Source organism: Rhipicephalus sanguineus, chromosome 1 (assembly GCF_013339695.2).
Source record: "Rhipicephalus sanguineus isolate Rsan-2018 chromosome 1, BIME_Rsan_1.4, whole genome shotgun sequence".
Taxonomy (NCBI): Eukaryota; Metazoa; Arthropoda; class Arachnida; order Ixodida; family Ixodidae; genus Rhipicephalus; species Rhipicephalus sanguineus.
Window position 1 is genome coordinate 56,344,028 of NC_051176.1, and position 16,214 is coordinate 56,360,241.

The window sequence follows — 16,214 nt, forward strand, 5'->3', positions numbered from 1 at the left end:
CAGGTATACAGAGCTGAGTTATAATTCCAACCTTGTATGACTAATAGAAAAATGGCCTTGGAGGTAACGAATGTAATAGCTGATTAAAAATAGCAAAGTGGTCCAGCAGGTGGCAGCTGCCTCTTCCAACTATACAGGCTGGATAGATATATGCAATTCTCGTTCGTCACCGTGTGATGCTTCCCAGCTACAAATGCACATTCTCTAAGATAGTTTCCCAGCAGCAAGCGCATCATGCAGATGCGAGCAATCTGGAGTTACATTTTGCCAGAAGGCTGCCAGGAAATGCTCGCACACACACCTAAAACAATCAGACTTCCCAAAGACAATAGCTTTATTATATAGGCACCATTGCACGTTCAGAGAAATGCAACTATCACACAATCCAAGTGAGGGGTACAGGTTATGCGTTGATAGTACATATAATTTCAAATATGTGCTGCAGATACTAAGAGAACCAGGAAAAACAGAATTTATTATATAGGAATAAGTAAACTTGAACAGTTTACTTTTAGTTTCTTGCATATGTTCGAATATGCAACTATGCAAATAATGTGAAATATGCAAGTAAATTAATATACAACTATGCAAATAAGACACTTCAGCACAAAAAATGTGTTAAATATGCAGGGAACACATTAGTCTCAAGGTATGCACAACTAAAAGCATGCTAAAAAGAATCCAAAGTGTTTCTACATCTTTATAGCTCATTGCACAACATTTTAAGCGCTGTACACATCAAAGTGGTCCTCTATAGTGGCAATAGAGGCAATGCTTCAATTTTTTTAAAAGCCTCCTGGAATGCAATGCGCGGGGCGTTGAGCGGGTGTTTTGCTGCATTGTTTCAAATCTCATCTAGGCCTTGGAATTGATGTCCTTTTAATATGTGGCTTTACGTTCATGAAACAAAAACATATCTGCTGATGGTAGTTCTGGAGACTACAGTGATTGGGCACAATGGGAGTGCGATGTTTTCTCGATAGCTACAAACAGAGAGTAATGTATCCGCCAGCACATTGTCATGGTGTAACATCCATGCCTGGTTCCCCAAAATGTAGGCCTCTTACTTAGCATTCCTACAACTCACTAGTATTTCTTGGTTGACTTCCTTGTTTGCCATCTGACCAAATGGTACAAATTCGCTATGGAAACTGCCATCGAAAAAGTACAATCAAAATCACCTTGATCTCTGATTCACCCATGCATACCCTTTTTTTTCGATGAGGAGACCCTTTGCCTACCCATAGCAACTACACCTTAATACATTATGACTACAAGACATCGCATGCGTTTTAGGATTGTTGGAGGTACCAGAAGAGGTAACATACCTTTGTCGGACTACGAAAATTTTATATGCCACTGTTGTCACAACATCACTGTCAACGCACATTCCCTTGCATCCCACAGATAGTTGCTCACCTTACACAAATGTATCAGTCTATTTGGTAATACTTTTTAGAACTTTATTTACACGGGATAAGCAACTATATGCATTATGCTTTACATATAACACTGATTCCTATAATGTGTTGGATCTGAATATTTTTAGGGCAAAAGGTGTTTCAAGGTCGGGTTATGAGGTACAGAATATCACACGAGTGTGAGCCACCAATCTTTGCGGCATTCACATGAATAAAACATATAAATAAAAAATGCTAATATCACGTGACTGCACGAGCTCCACCTTCACTTCGCCTTTGCAGTGTTCAAGTGAGATGAAAACTTTGTTAAAGCACTATTTATATAATAAGTGCCCAATAATATGGCCAAACTGGATGGCTTTCACCTTTGAGTCATCTTAGGCGAATGCACGGAGGATCATTAAAACTTTCTGCTGATCGAGTTTGTTCGTACTTGCGTTTGTCCGTGTCTTCTGCATCCTTGTCTAGTTTGTGCAGACCAATTTTTCTTGCATGCGTAAGGGACCCTGCAGGTCCTTATAATTTCCTTCTTTCCTCGCAATGCCTCCGGGCGATCCAGCAGCAAATGATAGCACACACCGAAACGTGTACGGGAATAAGCCCTTGACAAATACTATAGAAAAAAAAATGGCTCAAAGCTTGCAATAAGCCGCGCAATGCTCTATACAGAGAAGCTGATCGGTCTCATCCTTATTTATTGCTGTATCTAGGAAGAACTTTTGCTTGAACTTTTAACTTGGCTTGAACTTGGCTGTAGCGATATTAAACTTTTGCTTGAACTTGGCTGTGATGATGTTGAACTTTTGCTTGAACTTGTCTTGAACTTGGCTGTAACGCTGTTGAACTTTTGCTTGAACGTGCCTTGAACTAGGCCTTAGCTAGGTGATGCAGGTTGTTTCTAGATTGCTCCTAGGCCGTTGCTAGGATTTAGCTAGGTGATGCTAGGTTGTTTGTACGTTGATTCTCAGCGCAGAGAGGTTCGAGTTAACCCACAGACAGGACACGGGTACGTTGTCGTTGGCGTAGGCCTTCCATCGCTTCGGGGTCTTCTCGTTGCCTTTCCTGTTCCCTAGTATTCTCTCGTTGTACATACTCGGGTCTTGAGCTCGCTGCCGTCGCTTCGTAGCCGGTTGTTGAACTGTTGCCTACTTCCTTTTTAGTGGAAGTTGTGCGTAGTGGGATGTACCCAATTTCTGTGGCACATACCCATTTGTTGGGCTAACTGTTGCCTTCGTTTTTTAGTGGACCAATGGTGAGTAGTGGGATTTACCCAATTTCTGCGGCGCATACCCGCTTATGATGATGATAGTTTTTTGGTACGGGGTGAACAAGGAACGATTTGCTAAGCAGCTTCGCTGTTAAAAGCAGATATGCTGCAGTTTCTGTGACTAACACTTGATCCCGTTCATGCATGTTTGGGATGTCGGCGATGTACAATGTCTTTCCAGCTTTCATTGCGACACAAACTGTCCACTTCAGCAGCAAGCAAAAGTACTTGGCCTCCAACATCAACACAGATGTGCATGTGGTTACCATCTTGTGCTTCTGACATACAAGTGGGAAAGAGGAACGACGGGCACAGGAGTGCAGGTTCCAAGAGGACAGACTTTTGGACTAGTTTATGTGTTAGGTTCATTGAAGCCACAACGCTCATAAGACATGGACCACAGAAAGAGGACGGGACGTGCGCTACTCACAACTGAATCTTTATTTCGGAAAACATGTTGTACTTATACGGCAATGAAAAAACAGCGACCATCACCATAAAACCATATCACAAGCGCAAGCCTGCATCATCCAGATACGCGATTTCCTTTGCACTAGGAACAATCGAGGACGCACTGAGGGCGCAGGTTCCATCCGCGGCGGCTGTGCCCGCATGTGAACAACGCCGAACAAACTTACCCAGGCGTTCCTGGCACACGCGGTTGCAACGTGGCCACTGCCTAACCGGGTGACCCCACCTCGGGATGTAATGCAACGCGCGTCGGGGGAAAAACAGGGCGAGCAAGGACCACGAGGCCGACAGGTGTTAAGCGCGACGTCCCCCGAGCTGCCCCGACGCTGATTGGGCTATGCCGTGCGCACTCCTTGCCCTCATGCAATCGGCCACAGCCAATGGAGGAAGAGGCCAGCCTTGATTAGCTGGGAAGATGGCTCGAAGCAGTCAGTCAACCTTTGGAAGATGTCTCTGTAAACATCCTTACTTGTACATGTTTGTAAATACAGTTGTTCTTGTCAACTCAGGCGTCCTGAATGTCGGGTCCCAGATTCTAAGGTCTCCCAATCCTTCGTGGTGGCATCAACGTACTCGCACCCGGTCCCCCACTCGCAACAGTGGATGGCAGCGGCGAGATTATCTGCGCGGGAACTCGACTCCGGCTTGGTGCGTACGCGACCTTTTCTCCTTGAGAGTTGCCTGGCTTAACTTAGTTCTTTCTGGTAACAAGGGTGTTGGAAGCCTGTTCACGGGAACCTTGCTTCAACACATTTCATTGAGAAACTTGTCGGCAAAAGAGTAGCAGCCATGACTTGAAGAAAGTTGGGCAGATCGCACCTAGACGCGATATGCGAGGAATTCGGGATTGATTGCGGGAAACACCTAAAGTCGGAGGTCATCGAGGCAATAGAGGCAAGCGGCAGAGATGACGAGGAGATCGTGGAGTAGCGGGGGGATATTCAGGAACAGAGGAAACGTGAGCAGCAAAAAGAAGAGCATGAACGGGAAATGGAAAGGCAAAGCATAGATTTAGAAATAGCTCGGGCAACTGCCTCAGGACGAGCAGCACTGAGTGCTCCGGTAAGCAAGACACCGAAAATAGAAGACGTCATGAATCCTTTTAAGATGGGGGAGGATATCGGTTTATTTTTGGTCAACTTTGAGAGATGTTGCGAGGGCAAGTTTGTGCGGGAGTTATGGCCACAAATGCCCCTGACCGTGCTTCCATGCGAGGCAGCAGAGGCACTCGCTCGTTTGCCGCGAGATGAGGCGGATGACTACGATATTGCAAAGCGTGCCCCACTAAACAGGTATCGGCTCTCTGCTGAAGCTTTCCGTCGACATTTCAGAAATACGGGGCAGTGAGTCATTTATTGATTTTGCGTACAGCCTCAAATGCAATCTCACTGAGTTGCTTAAGGGCGAGAGAACTTTTGGAGACCAGGACAAGGTTGTCGAGTTGATTTGAACGGAGCGATTCCTGAACGGCCTAAGTGACGAAGCACGCTTGTGGGATCAGCCCGGGGAAAAGAATTTGGAGCGCACCGCGGAACTGGTTGAGGAGCACACTGTGAGGTGTGGGGAAGAGAAAGAGCGCTACAAACCGGCAAAGAAACCGTACCGCGAGAATTCTAAGCAACCTGAGCCAACAGTCATGCCTCTAGTGCACCAGGAAGCGTGAATGAAAAAGACAGGCCCAGAGATTCGACCACGAGTGGACGCGCAGACAAAGTGAAAGGAGAACAGAACAAGAAACGCGACAAAGCACTGGAGGCAAAGAAACCCACTGTGTGCTTTCGATGTAACGAACCGGGGCACTAAACAATGGGTTGCCGGGAGGAAAAACTCGTTTTCTCCCCTTTTAACCACAATGAAGAGAACATGAGGTTACTCTAATCGTACTTAGGGAGATGACTGTCAATTGGCAAAACTGCCGGGTTCTACGCGATTCTGCTGCCACAATGTATGTAATACACCCATCATACGTTCCCGCGGACGGGTTCGCCGGAGACTGCGCGTGGATTAGACAGGTAGCGCAGGAAGATAGTGTGTGTCTGCCAGTGGCCAAAGTCCTCATTAACGGTACCTTCGGAGAACTGGAAACAGGGGCTGCCGTGTCACAATGTTTGCCGAAGCAGTACGGTTGCCTTTCCTCTAACCATTCGGAGGACATGTTGAGAAAAATAGGTCTGAGCTTTGGACAACACACTGTGCATGCTCTAACGCGTTCTAGGGCAAAAGGACCCCCAACGAAACAGTGACAGACGCAGATCAGGAGAGCGTCCCGGACTATGGCAAAAATAGCTCTAAACATTCCAGTGAGGCCATTGAAGAACTTAACCTTCTTTTCGTGCCACCATGCATGGGCGGGTTCTTGGAGCTATTGAAAGTAAGCCCGGAGGTGGTCGCCGCGGAACAGGCAGAGGGTGAGACGCTTAAGAAGTTGAGAGATACGGTGGAGAAAGGGTTGGCGCGGAAGAACGTCTTTTTACGCCGCCGCGCCGGAACTTTGTACTGTCAGTACAGAGACGCGAAGGGGGTGCACTGTGATCAGCTGGTGGTTCCACAGAAATATCGAGCCAAAATAATGGAGCTGCGTCATGGTAGCGGGTGGGCGTGCCAACTTAGTAATAAAAAAAACGAAGGCTCGTCTACTCAGGAAGTTTTATTGGCCCAATTGTTTCAAGGATGTGGAGAAGTATGTGCAATCTTGCGATGTGTGCCAAAGCATTGGCAAAACACACGACCAGCAGAAAGCACCCTTGAAATTGGTGCCACGCATTAGTGAGCCTTTCCGCCGCCTTGTCGTGGACGTTGTAGGCCCCCTGCAAGGGACGAAGTCAGGGCGCCGCTACATCTTAACCATGATATGTCGTGCCACGAAATTCCCGGAGGCGGTTCCCTTGAAAGATCTGTCATCTGTAGAAATAGTGGATGCATTAATTTCACTGTTTTCGAGAGTGGGCTTCCCGTCAGAATTACAGAGCGACCAGGGCAGTGTTCTTACTGGCGCACTAACTACCACATTCTTGGAGAGGTGTGGCATTAGGATAATTCACAGCTCAGTCAGACATTCCCAGAGCAATTCCGTAGAAGCACGGCACTCCGTTCTCCAGAGTCTTACGGGCATTATGCTACGAGAATCGGAAAGATTGGGAGGCATGCTTGCCAGCCACCATGTTCACTCTGGGGTCAGTGCCGCACGAGGCCATTGGCTTTAATCCCGCCGAGCTAGCATATGAGAGGTCATTAAGGACCCCGCTTCACATGCTGCGAGAATCTTGGGAGGGAAGAGGTGAGGATCCCACAGTAATCGAGTATGTCGTGGGATTACTCGGGCGACTTCATACCTGCAGGGAGGTCGTTGAGGCGAACATGACAAGGGCACAGCTGAAGGCGAAACGTCTCTACGATAAAAACGCGCGCCAACGTTCGTTTTCAGAGGGAGACCAGGTGATGCTCTTAGCCTTGTCTAAAGCTAACAAGTTCGTGGTTCAGTGGGACGGCCCTGCGAAGGTAATGCAGAAGTTGTCGGACACCAATTATGGGGTCAAACTACCGGAAAGGCAGAAGGAGCTAAAGATTTACCATTCAAACTTAATGAAGCCCTACTACCAGCGGTTTGCAGTAGTCCAACTCGCGCTTAACTTTCCCGACGAATAAGAGACAGATTTTGTTTTTGCCGGACAGGCTTCTAATTCACAGTTACTCGACAGCTTGCTTGACACGGCCACCCGTAACTCGAATTTGAATGTAGAGCAGAAAAGGGAATTGGAGAACCTACTACACCAGTTTGATGGAGCTTTCGTGGACAGGCCAGGAAGAACCAATCTAGTTGAGCACGACATTGAACTAACTTCCTAAGAACCCATTCTTTCACGGCCTTATCGTGTGTCACCTAGACAAAAGGAAATTCTCGCACGCGAGATTCAAAGAATGTTGGAAATTGGTGTCATAATCCCGTCCGAGAGTGAGTATACCTCTCCTCTGATACTGGTGGAAGCGCCCGGGAAGGAACCGAGACCCTCTATCGATTACAGGAAATTAAATTCAGTCACGCGAGATCAGCTGTACACTATTCCCAACATAGGGGATAGAGTGGAAACTGTCAGCAAGGCTCAGTACGTATCCACACTAGACCTCATACGCGGCTACTGGAAGGTGCCCATGACCGAACGAGCCAGTAAGTTCGCAGCGTTAATCTCCCCCGTGGGCACTTTCCGGCCCCTAGTAATGAGATTTGGGCTCGTAAACGAGCCCTTTTGTTTTTCACGGCTCATGGACCGTGTGCTGGCAGGAGCAGAGCACTACGTTGTTCCTTATCTTGATGATATTGCCGTTTTTTGGACAGCTGGGAAACACACTTAAGCCACTTGCTGGACGTCCTGATGCGTTTAAGGGACGCGGGACTCACGGTGAGAGCAGAAGTGTCAGTTGAGACACGCGGAAGTGGAGTATCTAGGGCACACTGTTAGGCGGGAATGCCGGCGGCCTCACGAAATAAAACTTGCCGCCATTGAGAACTATACCCGACCTATCACTAAAACTGATATCAGGGCATTTCTAGGCCTCGCTGGACATTACGAACACTATATCCCCAACTATTCGCAAAGTGCCAGTCCTCTGACCGACAGTTTAAGGAAGGGAGAGCCCTTAAAGGTCAAGTGGGACGAGTTAAAGGGAGGTTCTTTCCTGGCATTGAAAGCAGCCCGGACGTCTCAACCGATTTTGCGAGCTCCGCATAATAACCGACCTTTCATACTTCACTGTGACGCGTATGAAAGGGGCTATGGGGCTGGTCTGAGTCGATATGTACTCAGTCAATATACTAAATATGCACTCCTTCAAAGCGTCGTGAAACGCGAGAGAAACGCAACGCGTGCCGTGTTTTCCCTCTAGGCTGGCCGCTAATTCTTACAGAGCAAGCGGGGAGCGCGGTGCGACAGCCGGGCGAGCGTCGGAGAGCTATTTTTTATATAGATGGATACTATGAGCGAGGCTTTGACTAAATCCGCCACCTTGCGGTGTTAAAGCGTTGAAGAAATTACATTTCTATAGGAAACGCGCCGAACGTGACGAGCCTCGTGCCACACATGTCACCGCCCCGTTATCAAGCGGACGCTCATAGCATCCATCCGTCCATCCATCCATCCATTCAAGAACACTGTGAGAGGAAAGTGTGAAAGATAAAAGGCGCGTTGATGTAGCCTCCGTAAAGTGTTTGGCGGTAGCTCTGTGGGCTAAACGCCCGCCAGCCATCGTTGTGGACTGAGAGGTCATGGGTTTGACTCCTGTCAACAGAAACTTTTCGTAAGTTATTTTTTTCTTTGTCATCTGATGGCGTTCATTTTGCTGACGTATTTCCGGGACGGAAATACGTCATGAAAGTCTTGGTCGACCCCGACATAAAACACTTTCGTGTTAAAATAATATCGCATGATTTGATTTTCTGTAACTGTAAAACTTTGCGACAAGTTGCTGTGGTTATATCGTTTCAGGTGTTCCTGCGCAGCGGTGTGGCTGAAGAAAGCCATTTATCACCATTTGATGCAGCGCCCGAAAGATGGAATTTTTGTTCAAGAGGCCAGTGTGCAAATATTTTCAACTGCTGGCCTTTTTAACAGGAGTGTCACGGGCGCTGCTTCAAACCGGGCTAAAACAGAAGCCAAGCCACCTTTAGACCCAAAAAATATGGCGTTCTGAAAGGTATGCTCAAACCAATTTAATATGCTATAATGGATGTGTAATATTTCATACGATTTTTCATAGCTTCTGCTACTTTGTGCACGTGTGCAGTGAACGTAATGTCTAGATCAGTGGTTCTCTTCCAGGGATGTTTTGGGAAGCCCTTATGGATAAGTGCAAGTGATGAGGGACCCCTTCCAGTGACAGAAAAAGGAAGGGGAGGGTCATAAACTAAAGCAACATGCAGCGTGAAATAGGGGCATTTTATTTCTGCCTGGCAAAGAATGGACAAACTAAAGTGCCACACCAATTCGATTTCAACAGCTTGTCAATAAGTTGTGCGGTCTGCAGCCACATTCAACCTGTTTCCAGCAGTGTTTGCTTTTCAAATATCCAAGCCTAGAAAAAATATGCTGGTGTGCATATGTCGTAGAAAACGGCAACAAAAGCTCATGTAGCAGGGAAACCTAAGTCAGTTTCACCGCGATGCAAAAGTTCTCTGCAGGGAAGCATACCAAAAATCAGAAGGGGCTGCTGTCACAGGACATAGTGTGCCTCCAAAAAAAAATGCGTTCGTTTTTGTTTCAGAGGATGGGTTTTGTCACAAACGAGCGCGTCAATAAAGCGCGCGCGCGACCGCTTTAGAACGGCAGCGGGATAATACGCCGCCCGACGCTCGCCCAAGAAGCATGAACGACGAAAGAACAAGTATCAAAAGACGCTGATGCGCCGCATCCTCCTCGCCCACTAGCAGTCTCAGATCAAACACCCGGCAAAGCCAGGATCTTTCTAGAGGGAAAGGATGACGCATCGCTGAGCGACGCCGCCGCGAGTAGAACTGGCGAGAGAAACCTCGAACATTCCGTAGCCTTGGCTGTACTGCACGCCGAAGAACCCTCCAGACGCTTCTAGAACCCTGGGGAGAGGAGATAAAAGCCTGCCACGACGACCAGCGAGCAGGAGGGAGTGAGTCAGTTGGCCCGGAGATGGTGAAGTTATGCTGAGTGTGGCTCCGTCAGCCAAAGAAGACGTGTTTATGATGTTGTGCGGTCAGTCCATTGTCGATCTGGAAGAATCGGATGATGACGCCGTGTGAGCCGTGACAAATTACGTCGACGGAACGAACAACGACAGACAGCGCTGGAGTTGGCGTGAGTGTTTCCTAGAAGAGAAGCATTCAAGTACCGTCCAAGAATTGTGGACTGGATACGCCGTTCAATATTCAGGACTTTAACTGTTCTTGAATAGTTGTAATGCATGAGATTGCATGTGTAGCGCATGATCTGTTTGTTTAGTTCCCGCTGTGTTAACACCATCCGAGTTATATTGTGAAGTTGTAACTGGTACCAGCCGAGTGTGCATGTGTTTGAGATGTTTGTATTGCCTTAACTGAGAATATATTTCGTTTGTGTTATCGACTATCGGCTCTGACTCGGTCTTTGGACCACAACCGGCGTTCGCTGGCACACTAAAAGGACCAACTCTAAATTGTCCGCGCTTTCGTGGTGCGTTTTCGGAGGGCTGAGACACCAGCCCTTGGAATCCGCCCGGCGATTGCCATCCCCAGCAACGGGACAAGTGACAGGTTTCGAGGACCTGCCAAAATGACTTCGCGGACCTCCATTCAGTACCACAGGTCTAGATCATTTCTAACTGTGCTCTCATATTTGCACAACTTGCTATCAGAATTAAAAGGACATGAAAGGCAAATAACATTTTATGTCAAAGTGTAAGGTCTGTGCTTGAGAACATCGAAACCATTCATATTTTACACAGAGATACTTTAGTAATCGAGAAATGAAACTAAATATACATTATTTTTATCACTAGGGGAACATTCTGAAGCAAGCCTGATGACGTAATCAGTACAATTAATCAAACGTTCTTAAACTACCCATGATAACAAAGAACATTTCGGTGCATCACAAGACAGAAGGTAATGCAGCTTGTGCATTTCATCGTGGCCAAAATAACTTTGTGGTGTTTCCCTAAAGATGGACATGGCTACTCCAAAAGTTCCATTTTTGCTGAACTGCGCTATGCTATGCTATCTGGCAGTAAAAGGCAGGCATGGCAATTGCTACGTCTCAAGCCTATTCTTGGAGGCAGGCGGTTAGATTTGCCCTAACAGTACGCAGACGTATACATGATTTTCTTTCAAGCTAAGCATTTACTTACTATGAAAAAAGCACCACGGGGTTTCTAGAACGCTATCAAACAGTCCACATCAACTTAGTATTTGCCTGTATTGTCCCAATAAATTTTATGTCAAAAATATTGCTTCAATCATGAATTCATGGCTCTATTTATTTTCAGAATTTTTTCGCCACTACATCGAGCGCCGATGCAGCAGCCCCGCAGCACTTGCCACGAGAGACAGTTGCCTTGGGAAAGCAGTTGCTTGCAAGATTGCCGACATAATGAAGGGCCGAAAGAGGCACTTGTAAATTTGATTTTCGAAAATATATTTCGAACACATGCCTCATTCATATACTCTGGTTAACATTGTAGGAGTGCTACCACATTGTGGGCCTTCTGCGTGAAAACGGATACCAACGGCACACTTATGCAAGACTATTTCTGACGGACTAATGGATAGATACAAAACTAATACATTACCAATAGGCACATACAAAACTAATACATTACGAATTGGGAAATATAGAATAGACCAATATAGTACCAAAAGGCAAATTCAGAACCAATAGACCTATACAGAACCAATAGGCATATACAGCACCAATAAACCTATACAGGACCTATACAGACCAATAGACCAATAGGTGTCAATAACCCAATAGGCTATTGGTTTTTATATTGGAAATTTTTGATAGGGATATTTAAACGTTTCAAAGGGCGCTTTTAATTATCTCTGATATAGCAGGCACACAAAGTTAACCAGTCATACCTAAGCCTCGTGTCTAAGCATTTTTATCCTGCTGATCATATAATTCTCATGTTTAATTGAGGCTTACGCGTGATGTATGTTTTGGTGTAATACCATGACGCGATTTTCTTTACCCTCAGCTGATATGAGACTCAGTGCATTATTACCCCCCCCCCCGAATAATTAAGTTTCCCGCCTCCCTGTCCTCTGCGAATGACTTCATTTTTCGTGGGTGACCCCCCCCCCCCCCCCCAAATAAAAAATCCAGGCGCCGCTCCTTGCTGTAGAATATTGGTATCTTTTATCATTTTGCCACCGTTTTGCAAATGTGGAAACTTAGTTGTTCTCACATCTAGTTCTTGCTTCTAAGTGCTTTCATTGGAAGCAAAACGCGGTTTGATTCATCTCTGTCTCAGTGTATGTGTAGTAGTAGTAGTAGTAGTAGTAGTATCTTATTTTGTTTCTTGTATTACAAGAAAAAGGAACAGAGGCAAAAGGCATTTCATACGCCTGACAAGGGCCTCTGTACCTGAAGTTCGCAACACATACACAATCGAAAAAAAAAAGTTTTGACGCATCATAAAAACCACATAAGCGCTAACAAAGAAATACTGCAATCAACACAACCAACACATGACACGCTTAACACACTGCAGATACGCAAGTCTTACACAAATAAATAAATAAATAAATAAATACATAAATAAAACAAGAACAGAAAACTCGATGCATCGTGTAACCACATGAACAATAATAATAATAGGAAAATACACATTTTCAGTTAGAAAATGATCAGTGACTCACTTTCCGTACACAAGCAAAAAAAACATTCATACCACGATGACACTACAAGTTTTGAGCAATATTGTCTAGTGGTGATGAGTTATTTCATTTTTCAATATAATTTCTTTCGCTTGTTTTTTAAATGCCTCTAGAGAAACATCAAACTGTATGCTATTATTCAATTCATTGACTATTTGAATTGATTGGTATTCCATAGTTTGCTTTCCATAATTTGTCCTAGTTCTGGGTAAACGCTGTAAATTTCTTCTGGCAGGATAACGTTGCTGATTTTCTTTTGGTTTATACCACTTATTTTTGTGTACCTCTTGTAGTAGCTTAAAGTAGTATATTTGGTTTGCCCTTAACATTTCGTGCTTATAAAAGAGCACTGAAGTGCGAAAACAGTCTATTCTACCATTGTAATTTTCGAAAATACGAAGTATTTTCTTTTGTAGCATAATAAGTCTGTTGTAATTTTTTTTTGTTGTCGTTCCCCATACTAGTACACCGTAAGAAAGTCTCTAATAGAAGAGGGCATTGTATAAATTTTTCTTTAGCCACAGAGGAATAAGTGATCCAATTCTGTATAGGCATCCTACCGTTCGCGCAAGTTGCTTAACTAAACCATTAATGTGAACATTCCACGTCAAGTCTTCACTGAACCATACCCCGAGAAATTTTTGGTGTTTTTCCTGCTTTATAGTGTTCCCGTCAAAGCTTATCTTTGTGTCATATTTTACATGTTTATTTAATGGGCGGAATATAATATATGTTGTCTTCTTGGCATTTAACTGTAGCTTGTTTTGTTTAAGCCAGTTTGAGAGTGATGTCATATACTCGTGTACGTTTTTTTCTAGCGTTTCTAAGTGTCCTGATGTAAAAAATACGTTTGTGTCGTCTGCATAGATAATAAGCTGTGGGGAGGTTGGTATGCATACAATATCATTTACGTAAAGCAAAAAAAGTAAAGGGCCCAATATAGAACCTTGCGGAACCCCTTGGGCCTACTGTAAGTAATTTGACGTAGCTGTTTTCATTTGTACTAGTTGGTACCGGTTATGTAAATAGTTTTGCAAAAGCTTAAGGGCAATCCCGCGTATGCCGTACCGTGACAGTTTCCGTAATAATATGTCATAATGTATCGAATCAAAAGCCTTTTTTAAGTCCAAGAATAAACCAAGCGTAAATTTCTTATTTTCCATGTTTGCAATTATCTGATCTTTTATAATCGTTAATGCTTGCTCAGTAGATTTATTTTTTCTGAAAGCCATATTGATGTGTTGTGATAATGTGATACTTGTTAAAAAGGATAACAACCTGTCGTGAATAACGCCTTCAAAAACCTTAGATAATGTCGTAAGTACTGACACTGGTCTGTAGTTTGACATGTTGTTTATGCCACCGCTTTTATAAATTGGGGTTACCATTGCAACCTTTAACTGTGCTGGAAACACGCCTGTTGTCAGTACAAGATTTACTATGTAAGCAAGCACCTCAGATATTACTGGACCTATCAGCTTTAGTTCAGCGGCGGTGATGTCATCTATACCTGGCGCAACATTGATTTTAAGTTTATTTATTAGGTTAGATATCTCAGCATTGTCAGTGGGAAGCATAAATATAGAATTCTCCATCGCTGCCATTTCTTCGAAACAAGAGTCGTGTTCGCTTTCAGAGCAACTACTGTACGCGCCCGCATTGACGAAATGATGATTCATAGCATTGGCTAGAGCCTCGCCGCGCAGCACCACGTTTCCTTCTTGTATTTCTGTGATATCATATCGTGCTTTCTTTCTTCCAGTAAGCGCATCAACCATTTCCCAGACCTTTCTTGGGTTATCATATATGGTCTCGAACTTTTTCTGATAATATTCTCGTTTATCTTTCTTTAAGTCTGATGTAAGTGCGTTGCGGTATTTTTTGTACTGTGTGAATGCTTCGGGATCTCGTAAGCGCAAAAATTTTTTGAAAAGGTCATTTTTCATTTGAATACGTTTATAAAGTGTGCTGTTTATCCAAGGTTTCCGGCAATTTTTTCTCTTTCGGAAGGACGCTTGTTCTCTAGGAAATGCCGTGTCGTAACAGCGACGTAATAAATTCAGAAACCCATTGTAGGCCTCGTCAGCGTCTTTTATCTTGTATATTTCACTCCAGTCTAGTGATTTAACCAGCTGAAAAAATAAGTTTTTACTATCGTTATTTATTTTGCGTCGGGCGAAGGTTTCCTTCTCTTGCTTTTGACGTTTCGATGGCATGGGTATAAAAGAAAACACTGGCAAATGATCGCTAAGATCACTTGATACTATACCGCATATGGTCTCCGATGGGTTCGAATTAGTGACACATATGTCGAGTAATGTTGCACTGTGTATAGTCAATCTAGTAGGAGAACATATATGATTTGTACAACCAAATGCAGAAAGCAATGTCTCAAAATGTGCAGCGGAGGTATCTTTTGCAGCAAGATTAATATTTATGTCCCCCATAATAATATAAGAAGTGTTATGAAGTAATGGGGAAGATAGCAATGAGTCTAGAAATTCTAAAAAACGTGTTTTATGCCCTTGAGGCGGCCTATAAACGACAACTGCTACAAGTTTATCCAGTTTTACAGCCAGACATTCAAAATCTGCTGTGATCACCGACAGTTCTAATTTTTCATAAGCATATTTTTCTTTTAAATAAATTGCAACACCACCTCCTTTTCTATCAACGCGGCACAAATACTCAGACCGATATCCAGGAAAACAAGGGACATCACTATCATCGGTTAACCACGTTTCGGAGAACAAAAGCATATCAAAGTTTACTGCCACAGTCTCTAGAAAAATGCTTATGTCATCGATTTTACTTCTAATACTTCTGGCGTTGACATGTAATGCAGAAAGCAAGTTCGTATTTCGTGGACAACAAGATTTTAGATCAGAAACATTGTAGTATTGACGCAAGATACATTCAAATTACGCGCCCCAGCAGTTGCTACGCCCTCCACGTTGTCTACGGCGTGCGTGCGAAACAGAGGAAGCAAAGCGTCGATGGAGCACGCCAGGACCACCGCTGACAACTCAGGCACGTGCGAACTGCACGGGACAAGAAAAGAAGAAGAGGTGCCGAATTCTGGTGAAGAAAGAGAAAGGCGTTCCTACAGCATAGACATAACCATTTTTCTCTGACTTGTTTGTTTATAGGGCACAAGTTCGCCCAGTTTAAGCTATTAATTAAAGTGTGCTCCTTGAACTTTTCGTGACAAATCTGGTGGAGGTGCTGGGTATGAACCCGAGCTCTTCTGAAGTTGGAGGAAGCAGCCCGGAGCAAAGAAGACTTGGACCCGTCGAGCTGACTCCTGTTCACCAGCGCAGCAGTCGTCGCCTACGCGGTGAGGTCCCCGTGTTTTCACCTTTGTGTTGCACAAGAACAGCAGCAGCTGTCAGCGAAGACGCTACCGAAATGACTTCTCAGGTCACGCCAGCACAAATTATAGTGGATCAGCCGATGACGCCCGAACCTTTCCACGGTGACGCCTACGAAGGCGCAGAGGACTGGCTCGAACGCTTTGAGCGCGTCGCGAAGGTCAATGGCTGGGATGTGAATCGCAAGCTACGGCGTGTTTACTTTGCGCTGGAAGACTCAGCACGAACGTGGTTTGAAAACCACGAGGCTGCCATCTTGTCCTGGGATGACTTCCGACGGGAGCTGCTTGCCACCTACCCGAGTACTG